Here is an 18,067-nt window from a genome sequence, read left to right on the forward strand (position 1 = left end):
TTCTTGGTACATTGTTTCGCAACTTCTATTTCCTTTGAACTGCTCTTATTCCTGGATATGTCATACAGTCGATACGTCGCCATATTCTCGTATGGAGCGGAGATCCAAAAGGATTCCGTCGAAGAGTATGAGCTTCTCGCAAAGCAAGGAGGCGGCTATCCCGGTTTCATCTCTTGGTTCAAACAAACGGTAATTTCTATTAGACAATTTCATTTCATTCGCTAATTTGTGCATAATGCAACAATCCTTTCATATTAAACTTGTAGGCTAATTCAGAGTCTATGGATGCCAAATTGAGACAAGTCGCTAATGGTTTTGACTATAAGGTCCGTTCATTTGACAAGTACGACATCAACGGGTATCGCTTTCGTACCTATGGAAAAGAGCTATCTATGGCCGACCGAAAGTCTACAAATTGTTGTGTATCTGCTATCGGCGAAGGAGGTACCGATTATTATGGGAGAGTTGAAGCAATTTATGAACTTCTGTTCTATGGTGAAAACACACCGAATGTCGTAGTCTTCAAATGTTATTGGTTTCAGCCGAAGGAGACTAGAAGGACTCATGAACATATAGGCCTAGTTGAAATCAACCAAAGCACCCATTTACATGTTCCTGATGTCTATATTACGGCTCAACAGGTGACCCAAGTATTCTATCTACCCTGGGCCTGCCAAACTAATCCAAATCTGAAAGGTTGGGATGTCGCTTATGAAGTGCCGCCACGTGCTAGACTTTCTCCCCCAAAGGAAGAGGATTATGAACCTCACATTAACCCACAAAGAGGTGTTGGTCAATGCGTGGTGCTCAAAAGAATGGCTGGCCACCCACAAAGAGGCCAAGGACAAACGTGCCCAAATGGAAGGTGTGCCACACCACCAAGGCAGCTCCAACTTATTTCAGTACGGGCGGAACTAGGTATGTGGTTTGCTTCATGATTCATGCAATTCATTCATCATGCTAGCTTTAGCCCTTTAATTACTAATTTACTTTGTTTCTCTCTTTCAGGCACGCTACAATAAGGCGGATAAGGTGCCAGAGGTGTACGACTTGTATGCCATGGCCCACACTAGCCCTTACAAGAAAGTCAAGGCATTCTCTGCGTCTGACCTCGATGATCTAAAGAACTTCACCAACATCTCCGCCCATGACAAGCTCGTGCAATATAGAGATCAGGGGAAGGCGAGGAAAGAGGAGGACTTTAACCCGAGCCAGGGTCCCATTGATACAGAGCTGCTGATGATATTTGGTGGCGGGAGGTCCCATGGCTACATAGCCATGGGAGATGGACTTATCCGTTGTCCTAGCACTCTCCCGGAGATCAAGGCGCGCCAGTCGAGCTCCGCTCCTGAGATAAGGCCTCGTGAACGGCCAGTCCAACTCGCCTTCAAGGTTAGTTATACGTACTCAGCTATCTTTCTCCATTACATTGTGTGCGCTTCCATCAATGATTACAAATGGTCATGTGAGTGGTGTTGCAGGCTGCTATACAGAGTGAGAGAGATAGAACAGACAAACTTCTGGCAGAGGCGGCGGAGAGGCAGCGGGAGTTGGAGGAGAAGACGACAAAGATGTTGGAGTAGGAGAGGGCACGGAATGACATGCAGGCAAGGGCCATGTACGAGCTCCTTGTGGTAAGTTTCTTCTGCAGATTACTTGCTAGTCTTAACATTTGGTTCTCATTACTAACTAGTATGACTCTGTTGTGAAAACCAAATGTGCAGTCTGTGTGCGAGAAGTCCGGTCAGACCGCTCCGCCGATGCCAGTGATTTCTCCTGGGAGCACGGTGAGTTTAATTTGAATGGAAATTACTTGCTAGTCTTAACATTTGAGTGTCATAATGCTAACGAGACATTGGAAATGATCTTTGGTGCAGCTTAACTCCAGAAACACATCACACGATCCTTCTCCAGCTACCGGCGCGAGCCAGCCTGCTCCTTCTCCAGCTACCGGCGCGAGCCAGCCCGCTCCTACACCTTCGTGATCACAGTAAGTTTCTCTAGTGTTTTGCTTAAAAAATGCATAAAGACCTAGACTTAGATTTATTTCCTCCAATATGCTTACCATAATGACCTAGAGTTAGCTTCTTTTCCTCCAAAATGACTTAATAAGCTTACTGACCTCATAAACCATCCATTCTACCTAAGTTAGCTCTAAAATGACTCATTTTACCTTAGTTAGCTTACAAGTGATCCAATTTATCCAAGTTAACTCTAAAATGACCCATTTCACATAGATTAGCTCCTAGATGATCTATTTTACCTACGTTAGCTTTAAAATGACCCATTTCACCTAGGTTAGCTCCAAAATGACCCATTTCACCTAGGTTATCTCCAAAATGACCCATTTCACCTAAGTTAGCTCAAAAACAATCCATTTTACCTTAGTTAGCTCAAAAACGTGGCATTTCACCTTAGTTAGCTCATAAACGACCCATTTCAACTAAGTTAGCTCCAAAATGATCAATTTCACCTAGGTTAGCTCATAAACGACCCATTTCACCTAGGTTACCTCATAAACGACCCATTTGACCTAGGTTAGCTCATAAATGACCCATTTCACCTAGGTTAGCTCATAAACAACCTATTTCACCTAGGTTAGCTCATAAACGACCCATTTCACCTAGGTTTACTCATAAACGACTCATTTCACCTAACTTAGCTCATAAACGACCCATTTCACCTAGGTTTGGTCATAAACGACTCATTTCACCTAGGTTTGCTCATAAACGACCCATTTCACCTAGGTTTGCTCATAAACGACCTATTTCACCTAACTTAGCTCCAAAATGATCCATTTCACCTAGGATAGCTCATAAACTACCCATTTCACCTAGGTTAGCTCATAAACGATACATTTCACCTAAGTTAGCTAATATATGGCATATACTTCTTCTTCTAGTCTTCTTGTTCTATTCTTTTTCTTCTACTCTAATTCTTCTTCTAGTCTTCTTTTTCTAACTTTCTTATTTGTCATTTTGCAGGTTTCATTCACTTCACGGAAGCCAGCTTCCTATGATGGATTGCTTGCTTTTTCCTGTTTTTTCCTTTGATGCACTTCTTTTATTCTACTCGCTTGCTATGATGAAACTTTGCATATTGTAATATGTAGATCGATGGAACTATGTGCAACCTACTATGTATGTATGGATGGATATATATGTGCTGCATATTTATTATGTTGGATAAATATGTGCTGGATATTTATGTGATGGATATATATATGTGATGTGAAATATTTGTTGTGATAATTGTTGGATATAAGAAAAACAGAACAAAAAAGAGGCAGTGCAGGATCTTTGCCGTCCGCGGCAGACGGCAAAGACCCCTTTGCCGTCGGTGGCAGATGGCAAAGGGGGCACGTGGCGCCCACCTGTGCTTCCTGGGGATGGACCATTTGGCCAATTTGCCTACCGTGGTGGACAGCAAAGCCAAGCTGATGGCAAAGACTTTGCCTTTTCGTCCGCTGGGCGAACGGCAAAAAAGAGCGGGCGCTGACGTATAGCTGACGTCGTCTGGCGGACGGCAAAGAGGCGCTCAAATTTGCTGTCCGCTGGTGGACGGCAAAGGCCGCCGTTAGCCGCCTAACGGAGTAACACTGGCGGACGTGCAACATTTTGCCATCCCCCTTCTTTGCCGTTAGCCGCTGTAGGCAAAGGGCTCTTTGCCGTCCTCCATAAAAAGTAGACGGCAAAGGACCTGTTTGCCGACCCTATCTTTGCCGTCACTGTTTGCCGTTCGCCGCGGACGGCAAAGTGCTTTGCCGTCAGCCGTCCCTGCCTTTGTCGTCCGCCATGGGAGACGGCAAAGTACTGGATTCCTGTAGAGCTTGTGCCAGATTATATACATGCACGCACCATATTACAGCATACATGAGCTCTCTCATCAAAATCCAGTGATAGCACACAAGTGTTTACAGGGGCGTCCCTATATTAGAATATCATCTGCATTACAAAGATAATCTCATAACTATTTATGTTTTCATGGTTCTCAGATATTATACGCAATTACAGCGAATATCAGAATCCGCGCATCAGAAGAATATTGTGGAACACTGCAATGACTTACAAAATTGGCAGCAAGGCATTGAGTGCCATTCTGGAAGCAATGAAACTCGTACGATCCCCACCTATTGATACTTGTTCAGAATATTATCCTAATGACTATTCTAACCTCGAGGAGTCAAAGGCAGATGACCTGTCCTGTTCACCCATCAAGGTGCCTGTTCTAATTTGGCAAGGTTTTATTGATTGCGCGTATCTTGCATATGTTGTCTTGCATTTCTTCTACTTTTTTGCACCGCCATCTACTTAGTTTACTCATCATACTAGTATAATGCCCGTGCGTTGTCACGGGCTTTTGAAATATTTAGGTTGAGTTGTATAAACATAATGCATGTTCAATTTCACATGCAGAGGAATGTCGGTGCCTTGCCATGTGCTATGAAAATATTTTTCTAGAATTATGTAAACATAATGCATGTCAAATTTCACATGTAGAGACAAGATAGCACGGTCAAAGTTGGATATTTATTGAAGTCCAATTCGCTTACAATGTAGATTGATAAAAAAGATAAATTAATGATATCTACATATAGTGATGATCCAACTAAAATTCTATTACAAATTAATATCTAGTTGTTGTTCTTAAGAAATTTTCGCACAATATTAAGAATGTTGTCTTCAGTTTCATTCGCACAGTATTTAAGCAAATATAATAAAGCATTCTTCCTCAGCTTATACACATCCTACACAAGCAACGTGTAACGAGAATAATTCATGTCGAAGATCTTAAAATGTGCAATGGAAAATACTCATGGTACTAACCGGACGAAGTAATTCTTTACCATTCCACCAGAGCATAAAAAACATAATAGCCAGACACATCCTGCAATTTCCTAAATTAGTATTATTTTAAAATAGTGATAACAAAAATAAATGCTTGTATTTTGAATATTGATGGTTTTTGTAGTACATTTCTCGGAAAAGTTACTTTCTATGGTTTCCAGGTTTACCCCTCGCTTACTCACTCACTCACCCACTCGCTCAGTCCCATCTTCACGCTCATTCCCCTTGCTCACCCACTCCCCCAAATCCCTAGCCCGCGGCGGCGATGCACCTCCCCCTCACATGCATCGGCGATGCACCTCCCCCTCACCTGCATTTGCGACTCAGCCACGTCGCTGCCCTTCTTCCCCCACGTCGCCTCCTCGCATTCTCGTCCGCGTCGCCTCTTCCTCTCACCCGCATCCTCTGCATCACAGTCGAGCCAAAGTTAGTTGTTTTAGTGAGGTCGAGTTGGAGCCTGACGAGCACAGGCACGGCGGCCTTGTTCTGCTCAACGACAGCGGCGACGGACGCTGGCACTCCTCGTCGCCATCGACCTACAAGGAGGAGCGTCGTGTTGGACACTGCCATCCCAAACGCTGCTGGTGCTTCATCACTTCTACGAGTCCCTCGTCACCTGCTCCTAGGTCGCCCCCGAAGTCGAGCTCCCCACGCTCGACCTGCAAGGTTTGCATCCTTAATTTTCCCCACGTCTTTCCAATCTCTGGAGCCTATGATTTGGGGAAAGGCAAGGAGAGATTCTGGAGCTGATTGTGATTGTTGCTCTGGATGGAATATGGATGCAGATGTACTGTGGACAAGAACTGCTCTCTGCCGCGTGAGTAGATTGGAAAGGCAAGGCGCAAGGAGCGATTGGAAAGGATGCTGCTGCTCCTGGATGATGCAACTCCTGATACCACTACCTCTTGTCGATTCGGGCATGGTAAAGACCACTCGGTTGCACTACTCCATGTGTAGATGATTGAACTTGGGTGTGAGAATTTTGATGCCTCTAAATTCAGTAAATTCGGTACTCACAGGAGTACACTTTCAGTACTGTAGTAGTACATTCTGCCTAGAGTATTTGCACCACAGGAGTACTTTCAGTATAGTAGGTGTACTTGTATTGTTTCTTAGAGTATTACTTGGAGTAAACGTTGTAGTTTAACTGAAATCAACATTTCTGAAAATCATGTTTATCAATGGGTTGTATATACTGAAATCAACATCTCTGAAATCATGTGTATCGTGCTGTAGTATTATTTTTGTCAGGATTTTAGTACTTTTGCTTGGCTCAAACCAAACTGATCAGATCCACGCCAGCGTACTTTGATTGATCTACTGGGCTCAAACCAAACATTTAGAGTATACTCCATGTTACTCCATTTCAGAGCACATTCTTGGAGTGGATCTGCATTTCAAATAGTTTACAAGTGGGAGTACATGGATTACTACAGATTAAATCGAGGGGAAGATGGTCCCTGCTCCGTGATGATGCCGCCGTTACCTACGACTTCCTCAACCACCACCACCACGACTTCATCGAACATGGTGAGTACTGAGTACTCCTCCAATGCTTGTACTCCTATCAATATTTACTGTTGTAATCATGAGGGAGTTAGCTACTATATGATGTTTCCTAGTAGAATGCCCGTGTGTTGCCACGGGCATTTTAAATAATTAACTTGTTGCATATATAAGCATAAGACATGTCAAATTTTATGCTAGGAATAGAAAGTGAGTCTAAAATTCCAAGCCTTGCAATATCACTGTCCTTGTTGATTCAAATTAGGCACTATAAATCTAAAAAAACTCACCCTAAACTTTGTACTTGACCTGAAGAAAAAATTGCTTAGTTATTCTGATAATATTGCTTGTACAATTATGATAGTTAGGATAATCACCTAGGTATTTTTATTTTTGAAAGGAAAAAATAAACAACAATAATCATGAGGCCCTTAAGAAATCATGACATGATCTTGAATCTGATCTGCTACAAGATATATCCTTCCTAATGTTCACATCTAGTGAGAAAAACTCCTACCCAACAACATACATATAATATAAACAACCATGTTTTTCTGTATTTGCTAATGAATCACGGGAACAGATGATGACTTGGGGCTTCAGGATCCAATAGTATATATACAGGATCGACGCGACGAAGCTAGCGAAGAACATCGAGATGGTTTGAATGTATGATTTGTCTGGATTGTAAGGGAGTTTAGCGTGCCCGAATCCACAAACCCCCACGTGCGCACACATGCAGTCTTTGTCATCCTCACCTAATAGAAGCAACATACATGGCTATGCTGTTTTCGAGAACCTTTGCTTGAACAATCAGAGGAGACTGTAGCACCTCACAACAACATAACTGCACGAGAAAGAGCTTACTACCGCATCCCAAATCACAAATTGCAAATCATGGCATTCGAAATGGGAAACTTAAAGTGCCGACGTATTATTTCTGAACCTTTGAGTAGCTTTGTGGTAACAAAGGTGAAAAGATGTAAATGTAGTCAGTTCATTGTTAGACTTATTAACAATAGCAAAGATGGGCAAAAAGAGAGGCTACCTATAGTCCGCATGCCTGTCTGATTTACCTGAACAAAGGCTATGTGCACCAGCTTCGTACAAACCCAGAACCTATGTGCACCAGCTTCGTACAAAGTTTCTGAAACTGTAGAGTAGAAAGCAAAGTCATTTGTCAGATATCAATCAACCTCTATTCTTAATTTGCATGGGATCTCCATTGCCTAGGTAACTAAACCAAGAAGTTAATATTCTAAACTTCACCAAACTAAATCATTTTGGTAGCTTAATTTCTCTTTATAATTACAAGATTGATCAAGTAAGAGATGATTTTGAGTTAGCTTGTACTATTTCCTACATAAGTCTCCCTGCCAATCGAATCAATCATCAATCAGAAAAAAGAAACAAGAGAATAGGATTATTTATAAGGCCAGAAAAGCTTACTTTGTCCAACAGGCGGTGGTTGCCGGCCTGCTCCAAGGAGTCAAGCACCCTCACGCGAGCGTGTACAATGAGCACGATAGCATCAAGATCCCAGAGAAACGTGCTCTCCAACCACATGGACCCACCAATTTCAGTTACATCGAAGAGATCAACCAAGTCAACGACCCTGCGGTGTTGATCCCGGTGATGGGATCATTTTTCTCTGGTGAACTTTTGTCTAGCAGCGAGAAGGTGGCAAGCTTGTCGTCTGAGAGGAAGGGTCACGACGGAGGTTGAAGACGCGGTTTATGACACTGTCGGCCGAGGTTGAACATGTAGTCAAAAGAAGAGCGTCGATATGCAGCATGCCCTCTTCATTGCCGGTGCCCACCCGCGCCACCGCTCTGTAGGTAGGATCGTTTGTGGAGTGTGACAAGTGTCAGTCCATGGGCGTCACCGCGTCCTGGTCATCCCTGCTACCGTAGAGGAGTGGCCCTTCATGGCGAAAGGTGGACTTGGGCAGACGAGGTGAATATTGGTGACGGTGGGCTCAAAGTATCTCTACTCCTGAACAATATATCCCATTGTAATGCTTCCTATGAAGTGAGTGAAAAAACAAAACTGAACATAAAGTCAATTACTTCAGATCTTGATATAAACAAAAGGTGCAATCTAATAGTACACAACTTATGAAATAAAGTTTGATGTCATAGTAATGGAAAAAGTATCTGGATAATGATGTGCCAAAAATGCATGCCAAAATAATCGACACGTCAGTCTACATAGAGTTATGCCATCATGGAGACCTTCAAATAAATTTCCCACAGTGAAACCATAATTTGACAACACAAGCTGGTAAAGAAAGATTAATTAGTAAATCACCAAATATTAAAAGGAACTTATAACCAAAACGCAAAATGTCAAAGTTCAGCACTATATTGCATAGTTGTTATTCTTTGGAGATAACGACAACACTCGCTATCACCATACTTGTTGTTAATTCAGTTTGTAACCCATGGCTGACAGATGCATCTGGAGACCAGCTTCTCCATGCATGGCCTCAGCCAAAAAGGCTACAATTCAAGAAGACACGAACATGTTCATAAATAAAATTAACCACAGATAGATGGATTCAGGCACCTTACACCATGGATCATTTTGCTGGCTAAATTTTACGTGGGCCTGGTCACAAAACAATGGTGGGGACGCATGCATGCACCGCAGCCGCTCTCGACCCCATCCCCTTCCTGTCGCTAGCCCGTCCCAACGCCTCCATCTGCAGCACCCCACAGTCGCAGCCACCCAACTTGCCATCCTACGCTGCTCATCTTCACTCCGAACGGCCTCGCTCCGCCTCCACAACACCTCGGACGATTGCCGCATGGTGTCGCACCACAGATGACGCTATAGCTCTCGCATCCTGCCTCTGGTCCCCGTTCCATGCTCGCTCATTCTCCATGGCCACCACCGCGCTCGTGCTCCTGAGCTGCCGCCACCCCCTGACTGCTCTCTTCCTCTCTCTATTGATCTAGTGAGTCCATGGCTGGAAAGTCGAAGGCGTCTATCATTCTCGATTTACCGAGCCCATGGCATGAAAATCTGACTACGTGTTTGGATCGAAGACAAACTTTAACTGATGGATTCTCTGACATTGCTCTCTTTTAGAAAACCCTAGGCCCGCATGATTAACTAAAATGCCCCATTCCTTAATCTTCTCCAACTTTATTATGCTATACATGTTACACTGAACATATTCACGGTCATGTCCGTAAATGGCTTAGATATTAAGGCAATATCTACTTTGATCCCAAGACTAAAGGTTTCATAATTCTATCCCTGGGAAAAGTAAAATATTTATCTGAATGTAACATTATGTATGACTAATGTCTTAGAACTAAACAATCGCCTCGGAGCTAATGTCTAACACAGGCGCTAATGTCTCTAATGCTCCATATACATCTTCCGACGCAAGATATGGGCGTCCTGACCCCAATGCCCAGATCATGAAGCCTGCTTCTTCAGTTGTTAAGATGGTATTTACAATGCCGCCGTTCTCTATCAGTGTAACTTTCTTGCTAGCAAATTTAACTGTAACAGTGTAATTGTCAAAACCCGAATGAGTATTGATCTCTTACATTAGTGTTTTCTAGCTCTTGCATATTTCACCTAGTTCAATTAACTCAATTTGCCACCCCCAAAGTAGCATCCCGAGAAGGTGATCATCTCAGGCTTAAATATTTCATGGCTTATGTGTGAAGAAAATCCACTTGTATTACATAGTAACCACAAAAAACCAGACAAAGGTGGGAGGTGGGATGAAAGAAAACCCGAAACGGAGACAACCAAATGCTCCATTACCGAAAAAGGCGCGTGCCCCGCTTTATATATAAAGCAACAATCACCATACAAACCAACACATACAACTCACCCCACAACACACACAAGGCAAGATACAAGGGTGTATATGAACTGCTAGATCACCCCCTCCACTCCAAGCAACTACATGTAGGCAGGGATAGCACCACTTGTAGTCTCCGGAGACCTCAACCGTGAGCGAGTCACTGTGAAGAGAGAGAGAGAGAGAGAGAGAGAGAGAGAGAGAGTTGTGCACGACAAGCCGAACACTCCAAGGCGGTGCCTTCAAGAAGGGCACGACACAGGAGTATCGCCACCGCCCGATCCCAAGATCAAGGTTTCCTTCGGAGCAATCGGAGCATGTAGAGGAGCCGCGACGAAGCCTTCAAGAAGGAGGCGCCACCCATAGGTGATGTCGTCTGCGGCTTGGCAGAGCCAAAGCAGGTTTTCAACCCGGGAAGTCCTCACAGCCCCTGAGGCGAGGCACAACAAACTAGGCCCGCCAGACCTACCCCTCCGGTTGTCGCACCCTGAGCACCACACCCCCCGCATGGTCACGACAGCTAGCTCACACCCGAGCCGTGAGCTTCGCCCATGAGCCCACGCCTCCCACCTCCAGGGCCGCCGCCCCAACACCCATGGTCCCGACACCATCCCCTACCGAAGCTTGCAGCCATGACAGGCAAAGAGACGAGCGGGAAGGCACCTTCTTCCCTGCCCTTCGACGGTCCCCAGGTCCGAGCCCACCCCCGGGCCGGCCGCACTCGGTCGCCACCGCCCCGTCCTGCCAGGCCGTGCAAGGACGAGCTCCCCGGTGTGCCACCTAATAGGAGGCAAGGATGGTTCCGTGGCCCTCCCGGCGTCGGATCCATCCCTCAACTATGGCCATCATTGGGAAAAGTCCAGCCCTATGTCGCGACATGTGCAAGCTCAACAGGGGCTGGATTGGAGCCGCACTCAGACCTGCACCGTGGCTGGACAAGATGAATCTCACCAGCGGCCGCTATCCACCACCAGTGACCACACAGCCGGACGGCGAGGTGTAACGGCGACCCAAGCCGCCGCCTGCCGAGCTCCCGCGCGTGCCGAGCCACATAGGAAACAGCTAAGCTAGCGCAACCCACGGGCACAGCCGCTGCCAGATCTGGGCGCGCACAAACGCAGCCGTTGGCAACATCGCAGCCACCCCTCGCCGTAGAGCCACCCGCACGAGCACCTGACCAGGCGTCGCCGCCCCACACTCAGATGCCACGCTGCCGTGCCCCCTGCTCGCACGCGCCTTCGCCGGCCATGCCATCCTGCGCCACACGCGGCCACACGGTGAAGGGAAGACCCCCTCCACACACACATCGCTGGAGCCGACCGGGCTTCGCCCGGCCTTGCTCGCAGGCGGCGGCAGGGAAGGGGAGAAGGGGAGGAGGAGGGGGTCCCGGCAGCGGCGGCGCTAGGGTTTCTCCCCTGACGCGCGTCGTGGGAGGAGGACAGAGGGGATCATGTTCGGATTCATACTTCTCTTGGCTTTTATTTTCCAGCTGCTCCATTAGGAGTAGAGATATGTCTAGATATATGATTGTAATATTCTAACATTACTTTATTTTCTTCCTTTACCTCACATTGTAAAGCCGAGACAAACAATGTGACCTCACCTAATCTCTGATCCCCACGGCTATTGGGTATCTCTATCCTCTTCTCACCACAAAGCAAAACTCAAAAGACAATGAAAAAGGGAGGGAACAAAAAATTCTCACTCATTGAAGTCTCTTACCTAATTAGAGAAACTAAAAAAGGCCAAAAGGAAGTGTCCATTAAAAGGATAGCAAGTACCATTATATCTAGCTCTCTTTCTGCAGGGCTTGCTGCAAAAGAGATGGGCTCCTAACAATCCTTCCCTCAAACAACAAAAAACAGATGACATGAGTAAACCTGTGGACTCTGTTTCAACAAAGGAGATACATAGATTCTAGTTATCTACTGTGAGGAGTGAGCTTTTCCACTGCTTGGCTTACAAATATTATAGAACTTTTTATTCTTTCAAGCATCAGTTCTAGTAGAATGCACGTGTACATACAGAACAATTTCTAACAGTTATTCACCCACATGTTTACCAGAATGTAAAAAAAGATAAAAGAAACTCTTAGAGCTAAAATGATCTCATGTAATCTAGGTAGTAGGTTTGCTCAGACTCACTATTTAGTTATTTTCCTTACAAACTAATTTTTAGTACTTCCATTTTTATGGGTGACTGGAGTATCAGTGATACTCTTAAAAGGTGCGTACTTAAGTCTAGCATATGAAACATCATCTTCCCCCTAAACATCTAAAAGCAAGTAAAATTTAATTTTGGGTGTATGGCCTAATTACCTGAGATCCTCCATAATGATTCAGTGCATAACCAAGCCCATATCTGGTTTGATAAATCTTCTATAGTTTCTTATGCCTGTTAACTGTGCCTGCATTGCAACTCTCAATCTTCAACTACAACAACAATCAAAGCTTTGTCCTCAGATTGCTTTCAGTAACTACTGCAGAAATATCAGATGATGAGGCATGTGCATAACCACTAACTACACAATAATAAGCACACCAAAGAAATCTACCTAGGAGTATGGCTGGATGAACACCTAATTTCACTAGAGCTGGTGCTCAGAACTTGATGAATGGAGACACCACAATGTAGGTCGCAACTTGAAAGAATTGTCTTATGAACACCTAATTTCACTGGAGCTTACCTTGAATGCATCTTTGTATGTCCTATCATCTTACTCCAGGCAGTTAAAGCAAGAATTCCACAACTTTCACCCTGTCAATGAGAGGGCGGACTTCGAGAACCCTGTAGTTACACACAGATGAACTTTTTCATAGTCCCACGAAACGATAAGTAAAGAGAAGATAAGTGTCCAACAGAACTTTTATAAAGAAATGTTTCTGATAGAAAACTGAAAGGAACTCTTAGATGTAGACTCCCAGGTCGTGCGACACACACACACAACTTGTTGTGTTCCATTATTGCACCATCAACAATGTCCTTTATACTCTCACTAAGATTTTTGAACGCCTAGTCAGCCACCAAGGTGAGCAACCTAAACCATATGGTGTAACCTGGGTCTTTTTTAACCTTTAGACATTGATACACACCTCAACGATTGTGTATTGGAAGAGATTGACCTCTTTACCATGTGAAAGAAAGCAAGTGAGCGATCAAGTTTAGGAAACAGAAGAACAAATCGTGCCATAACAAAATACCAAAAGTTGCTTCACCTTTCGGCATGGTGCCCGCTGAACTCAGAGTTCCTAATAAGCCCCATGATGTCCATTCCATGAGACCATGACGCCTATCTTTAGTACATTCAGTTAGTTTCACAAAGTCAAATATCAAGAGGTAGAGAAAACATGAACCACATACCATGTCATGAGATCTTCCACTGATTATAGTAGTCAGGAGAAGTGGTGCTACATGCTTCACAACAGCACACATCTGTGAACAATAATCTTTAGAAAGTTGAATGGAAAATTCATTAATACTGCAACACATATATGGAACAAATTAAGGTGGAACTATTGTCCAGTGGCTGAAGTCACCCCAGGCATGGGGCTTGAGTACCTTGGGGAAGTAGGGGCATACACACCTTGGGTTGCCAATGAGCATCCTACTACTGCCAGTGGAGCCCAGATAGAAAATAGAAACCTAGGCTGTTGCAGCCTGACAGAGTGTAGACAAAAGGAGCTGAGCAACATGAAAAATAAAATTTCAGAATGACTTCATGAACTCTCAAAAATAGAATAATATGGCAGAGAGCAAATTGAACAACAACAAAAAAATTAAAACTGTACAATTAGTAAGGCAAACCATCCTAGCTTTAAAAAAATAGTGAGACTATCATTCTAAACAATAGTACATTTACTTAGCGCAGCTATGATATTCTCACACTGGATCTAGAATTTCCATGACGACAAATATAGAGTGGTTCTGTCAGTTAAAAAAATAAAATACCAAAATTTGTATAAAGGAGCAAGAAGATAAGATGCCTGTGCGTTCCAGCATCCACACAAAACACGGAAGCATGGCCTTGCATAACTCATCGAACACATGCTTCCTTACTTGAATACATTGGAGTGATGATGACTGGTTACTTTTCTTTTTATATAGGTGGTATCTTTCCGATCAAGATTTTGGAGTACAGAGAAAGAAGACTATGGTGGTACTACTCCTAGCAGGACATACATTAGTACATGAAAAGAAGAACAGTTTAAGAACATAGCAGAAACTGAATGAGGCAATGCATCATGAACTGAACAAGGTCCGCACAGTCCTGCAGAAGGATACCCTTTCCCTCCCTCCCTCTCAATTTTAGCAAGGGATCCCATGGCCTCAATCCTCATCTCCGTCTCTCTATCCTGATCTGATTCTCTCTGTCTTAGATCTGATTCTCTCCGTCTTGATCCAAATAGAGAAAAGAGGGAAGATGAACCTGAGGGAGGAATTCGATCGCATGGTGATATACAGGATCGCCGGCGTCTGCTAAACGGGATCATGGCGCCGTCTCCTGCAGCGATCCTGAAGCAGATCGTATGATGGACGGGTGGCGGCTTTGATGTACGAGGGCTGCGGCGAAGGTTAGGATCGGCCGCGGCACAGGGATGGATCGGCCGCGACGGGGGCGAAGGTGTGGATCGGGCGTGCGAAGGGCTGGTTGGCGGCGGAGAACGATCTACTGTGGGCACGAGGGATCGATCGTAGGTTTTTTTTGGCACCGGTTTTTTTCGCAGGAGGGTTGCGAGTTAACGGAGGTGGGAGGATGACGAAAATAAAACGGAGGCGGGAGGATGACGAAAAAACTAGCGAAAATAAACCACGCAGACTATTCACCAACTGCTTCATTAGGAGTAGAGATATGTCGAGATGCCATGCCCATCTATTATTAATACATATTCCATCTGACATCATACCATATGTTTCCAATCAAATGTTGTTCTTGTGCATCAGACATCGAAAAGGAAGAGGGTGATTGCCGAACCTGAAGGAGTACCAGCAAAGTCCTTGAAAAACATGGTGGTGCCGGAGAAATCAGAAAGCACCCCACTTTTATTGGTTGTACAACCAGTGACACAAAACGTAGGACCGACTCCAGCACACTATACCCATACTTCACTGTCCACACCACTAGCCTCACCATACAGGACCTGCACTCCAGCAAAAGGTATACCGATTTAATTTGCCATAGCACTAGTTATACCACAGAAAAATCCCACTCCAGCAAAAAGTCCAGTAAGTCCATCGGCCGAAGACCTATCCCAACTACAGAGACGGCCAATTCTTGCAGATTGGAAACACATTCCACTTATTCCCAATTTAAAAGACAATGCTTTCAATGTTGTTAGGGACTACGTGCATATATTCCAATCATGGGAAGATTATTGTGAAGACAAACACCATTTTCACATCTTGTCCAACTTCCGGGTAAGTGCTATTATTCATGGCTATTATTTTTCTGTTTTCTGCTGATTGAACACATCAATGATTTACATTACATTGTTGTAACTAGGCGATGGTCAATCTGGATAGTCATGACGAGCAAAGTTTGCTTGTGCTTTTCAAGGAAGCATTGCAGTAGTATCGGTGTTACCTGAGAAATCACACTTTAATGGCAAGTGTGTAAACGAATTTCCGGTGAAGTCTCATGTGCTGAATTTAGAAGACATTGAATGGAAAAACCTTGTTTTGCACTGGTCTCGTTCCCAGGATGAGGTACTGTCTATGAAATCACATGACAATTTGAACTTCTACTTTTTGGCATGTGCCTTACGGATCTTTTTTGCAGTTAATCTGCTCGAAGAAGAATTACGGTTTGACAAGAACGACAGGATATCGCAAATATGCCGCCCGCTGCTTTGCTCTTGTTAGTACCTGTTGTCTTGTATCACTGTACTTGCATACATACCTCGTTCATTATGTGACAGGAGTATGCATGATAACTTGCTTATCAGTTGTTCGCTCCAAATTATCTGATCTGTATGAATGGTTACATTAGTGTACAATATATCCAATGTCAATGTTTTTTTAGCTCTGCATTATTCTTGTAAGTACATGCTGTCCTTTATCAGTGTACTTATAATGACAGGTAGTTGTTTATCTACCATCACTCTACAGCTTATTTTCCTTTGCCCTCCATTTTCTACACATCAGATCTATATTTATTCTTACCATAAGGTTGGTACTAAAGAAGTTTAGCTGTGCATTGCTCTTGGCTGTATCTTTTGCCTGTATCGCTGCACTTACATTTATAGTTACTTGGTTATGTAGCATCACTCTTCATCTTATCTTAAATATTCTCCATTTTTTCGTATATTATCACATCTATATTTACTCTTAACAAAATGTAGAATAAAGACAATGTTTTTGAAGAAGATTCTGTAGTAAACTTCTTGAGTTGCCCTCCCCCCCCATCAGCATGGACAAGGTCTTTATAGAGCCTGTCTTCACCAATAATGTAAGTTTGTCCATCTCAAGCCTTCAAACTTTGTTGTATATATTTGGTTAGGCATGACTGCAACAGCTGTTTATTTTTGGTGTTTGCATAAAATTGTTTGTTTAAAGTTTATTATATGTAGCTCATAAACAAAAGTTCGTCCTTTCTCAATTTAAGTTTTCGGTTGTACAACCAATTTTCTTCTTCATACCATGTAAATTAAACTATACAGAGCAAGTGATCTTCTTTTGCACTGCATGTATGCTTCTGTTCTTCATCTTTAATCCAGTGGTGTGGTGAACCTACCCACTACAGCACAATGTCATATTCTGCAATGTCTTAACTATGAAAATGTTATATCATTCTACTATTATTTAAACCATCTCTTTATTTGCCAATCTGAAATGGAATAAATTGACAGCACACTAACCATTGATACTTATGAGTTCTTGATCTGTAATCTAGTGGCGTCGTGAAGCTGCCAACTCCTTCACAATGCCATTTCCTGCCATGTCTTGACCTGAACAATACCATATTGTGTTAATGAAAATTTAAACCGTGTCACTTTATTCGTCAGTAAGAAATGTGATGAATTGTCTGCACTGATACTTTTATGTTCAAAACCTGTCATCTGTCTGCTTGTTTATCTTTCAGAGTGAGGTAGATATAAGTGTTGAACAAGCGCAGTCTCATCATCCTGCTCAGCTGCTTGTGCTGCAGCTCCCCAGCAGGGTTAACCTTTCTTGAACTTTATTGAAGTGCTGTCGGTTTTGTATATTATTTTGTTGGCGTGTTTATTTGCCCTGGCGGTGATTTTTGATGCCCAGTGTATGTAATCTGTTGTCTGCTTGTGCTTTATTATCATAGTGGCGAACTTTGATGCCCAGTGGATGTAATATGCCGTAATTTCTTTATTGTATAGTATAGGTTTTTTCTTATTCACGATGCTACAGTTATTTTATTGTATATATATCCTGTCTTCGAAGTAAACCGGCCAAACCGTAAAATTACGGTACATAATCGGACCGTCATGCAATCATGATGTAGGTTGGGCTTGAAACGTGCCGATCAGCTCACGGGCCGGCAGCAGCCCGAAATGAACCCCAGGGCATGATTGTGCGAATCAAATCACGGGCTTTTAACAGGCCGAAAAACTATCTCAGTCCTTGTTTGGCCCAATCAGATATCGGCTGCGAGCAGGCCGGATGCGAACCGAGTCGTAGTTAGGCCCAACTATATGACGGGCTTTTAACAGGCTGGAACTAATATAGGGCCGAAATGTTAAATGGGCCCTTAACAGGCCAAAACTAATATCAGGCTGAATTACTAAGTGGGCCTTTAGCAAGTGGGCCCAAAAGCATAGTGTCCAGTTGACGGGTCGAATCTGATATGGGCCATAATTAGGCCCAAAACCTCTTAAAGGGCCGAACCTGATCTGGGTCGTAATTTGGCCCAGAGCGTGGT

At 43.8% G+C, this 18,067-nt stretch overlaps 2 long non-coding RNA genes across 19 annotated transcripts; one reads left to right on the forward strand and one right to left on the reverse strand.

Moving 5' to 3' along the window:
• The first annotated feature begins 5,052 nt into the window (after window positions 1-5,052).
• On the forward strand, window positions 5,053-16,748 carry LOC123053533 (uncharacterized). Of its 5 annotated transcripts, none has more exons than XR_006425674.1 (8): window positions 5,053-5,513; window positions 5,633-5,769; window positions 6,218-6,377; window positions 14,284-14,434; window positions 14,556-15,594; window positions 15,680-15,882; window positions 15,956-16,033; window positions 16,518-16,748. It is a non-coding gene; the product is annotated as an uncharacterized lncRNA (long non-coding RNA). The 5 variants fall into 5 exon arrangements; XR_006425677.1 differs by lacking the exon at window positions 16,518-16,748 and having other exon boundaries at window positions 14,556-15,334; window positions 15,516-15,594; window positions 15,956-16,196; XR_006425672.1 differs by lacking the exon at window positions 16,518-16,748 and having other exon boundaries at window positions 15,956-16,196.
• LOC123053550 (uncharacterized) lies at window positions 6,294-14,839 on the reverse strand. 14 transcript variants are annotated; one of them, XR_006425695.1, is made up of 6 exons: window positions 14,606-14,839; window positions 13,738-13,860; window positions 13,540-13,611; window positions 7,803-13,472; window positions 7,430-7,506; window positions 6,294-6,424 (listed from the first exon to the last, which is right to left on the reverse strand). It is a non-coding gene; the product is annotated as an uncharacterized lncRNA (long non-coding RNA). The 14 variants fall into 14 exon arrangements; XR_006425697.1 differs by lacking the exon at window positions 6,294-6,424 and having other exon boundaries at window positions 6,780-7,506; window positions 7,803-12,966; window positions 13,395-13,468; window positions 13,763-13,860; XR_006425699.1 differs by lacking the exon at window positions 6,294-6,424 and having other exon boundaries at window positions 6,780-7,506; window positions 7,803-12,966; window positions 13,395-13,472; window positions 13,763-13,860.
• Window positions 16,749-18,067: the final 1,319 nt, after the last annotated feature.

The sequence above is a fragment of the Triticum aestivum genome, chromosome 1A (assembly GCF_018294505.1).
Source record: "Triticum aestivum cultivar Chinese Spring chromosome 1A, IWGSC CS RefSeq v2.1, whole genome shotgun sequence".
Classification (NCBI taxonomy): Eukaryota; Viridiplantae; Streptophyta; class Magnoliopsida; order Poales; family Poaceae; genus Triticum; species Triticum aestivum.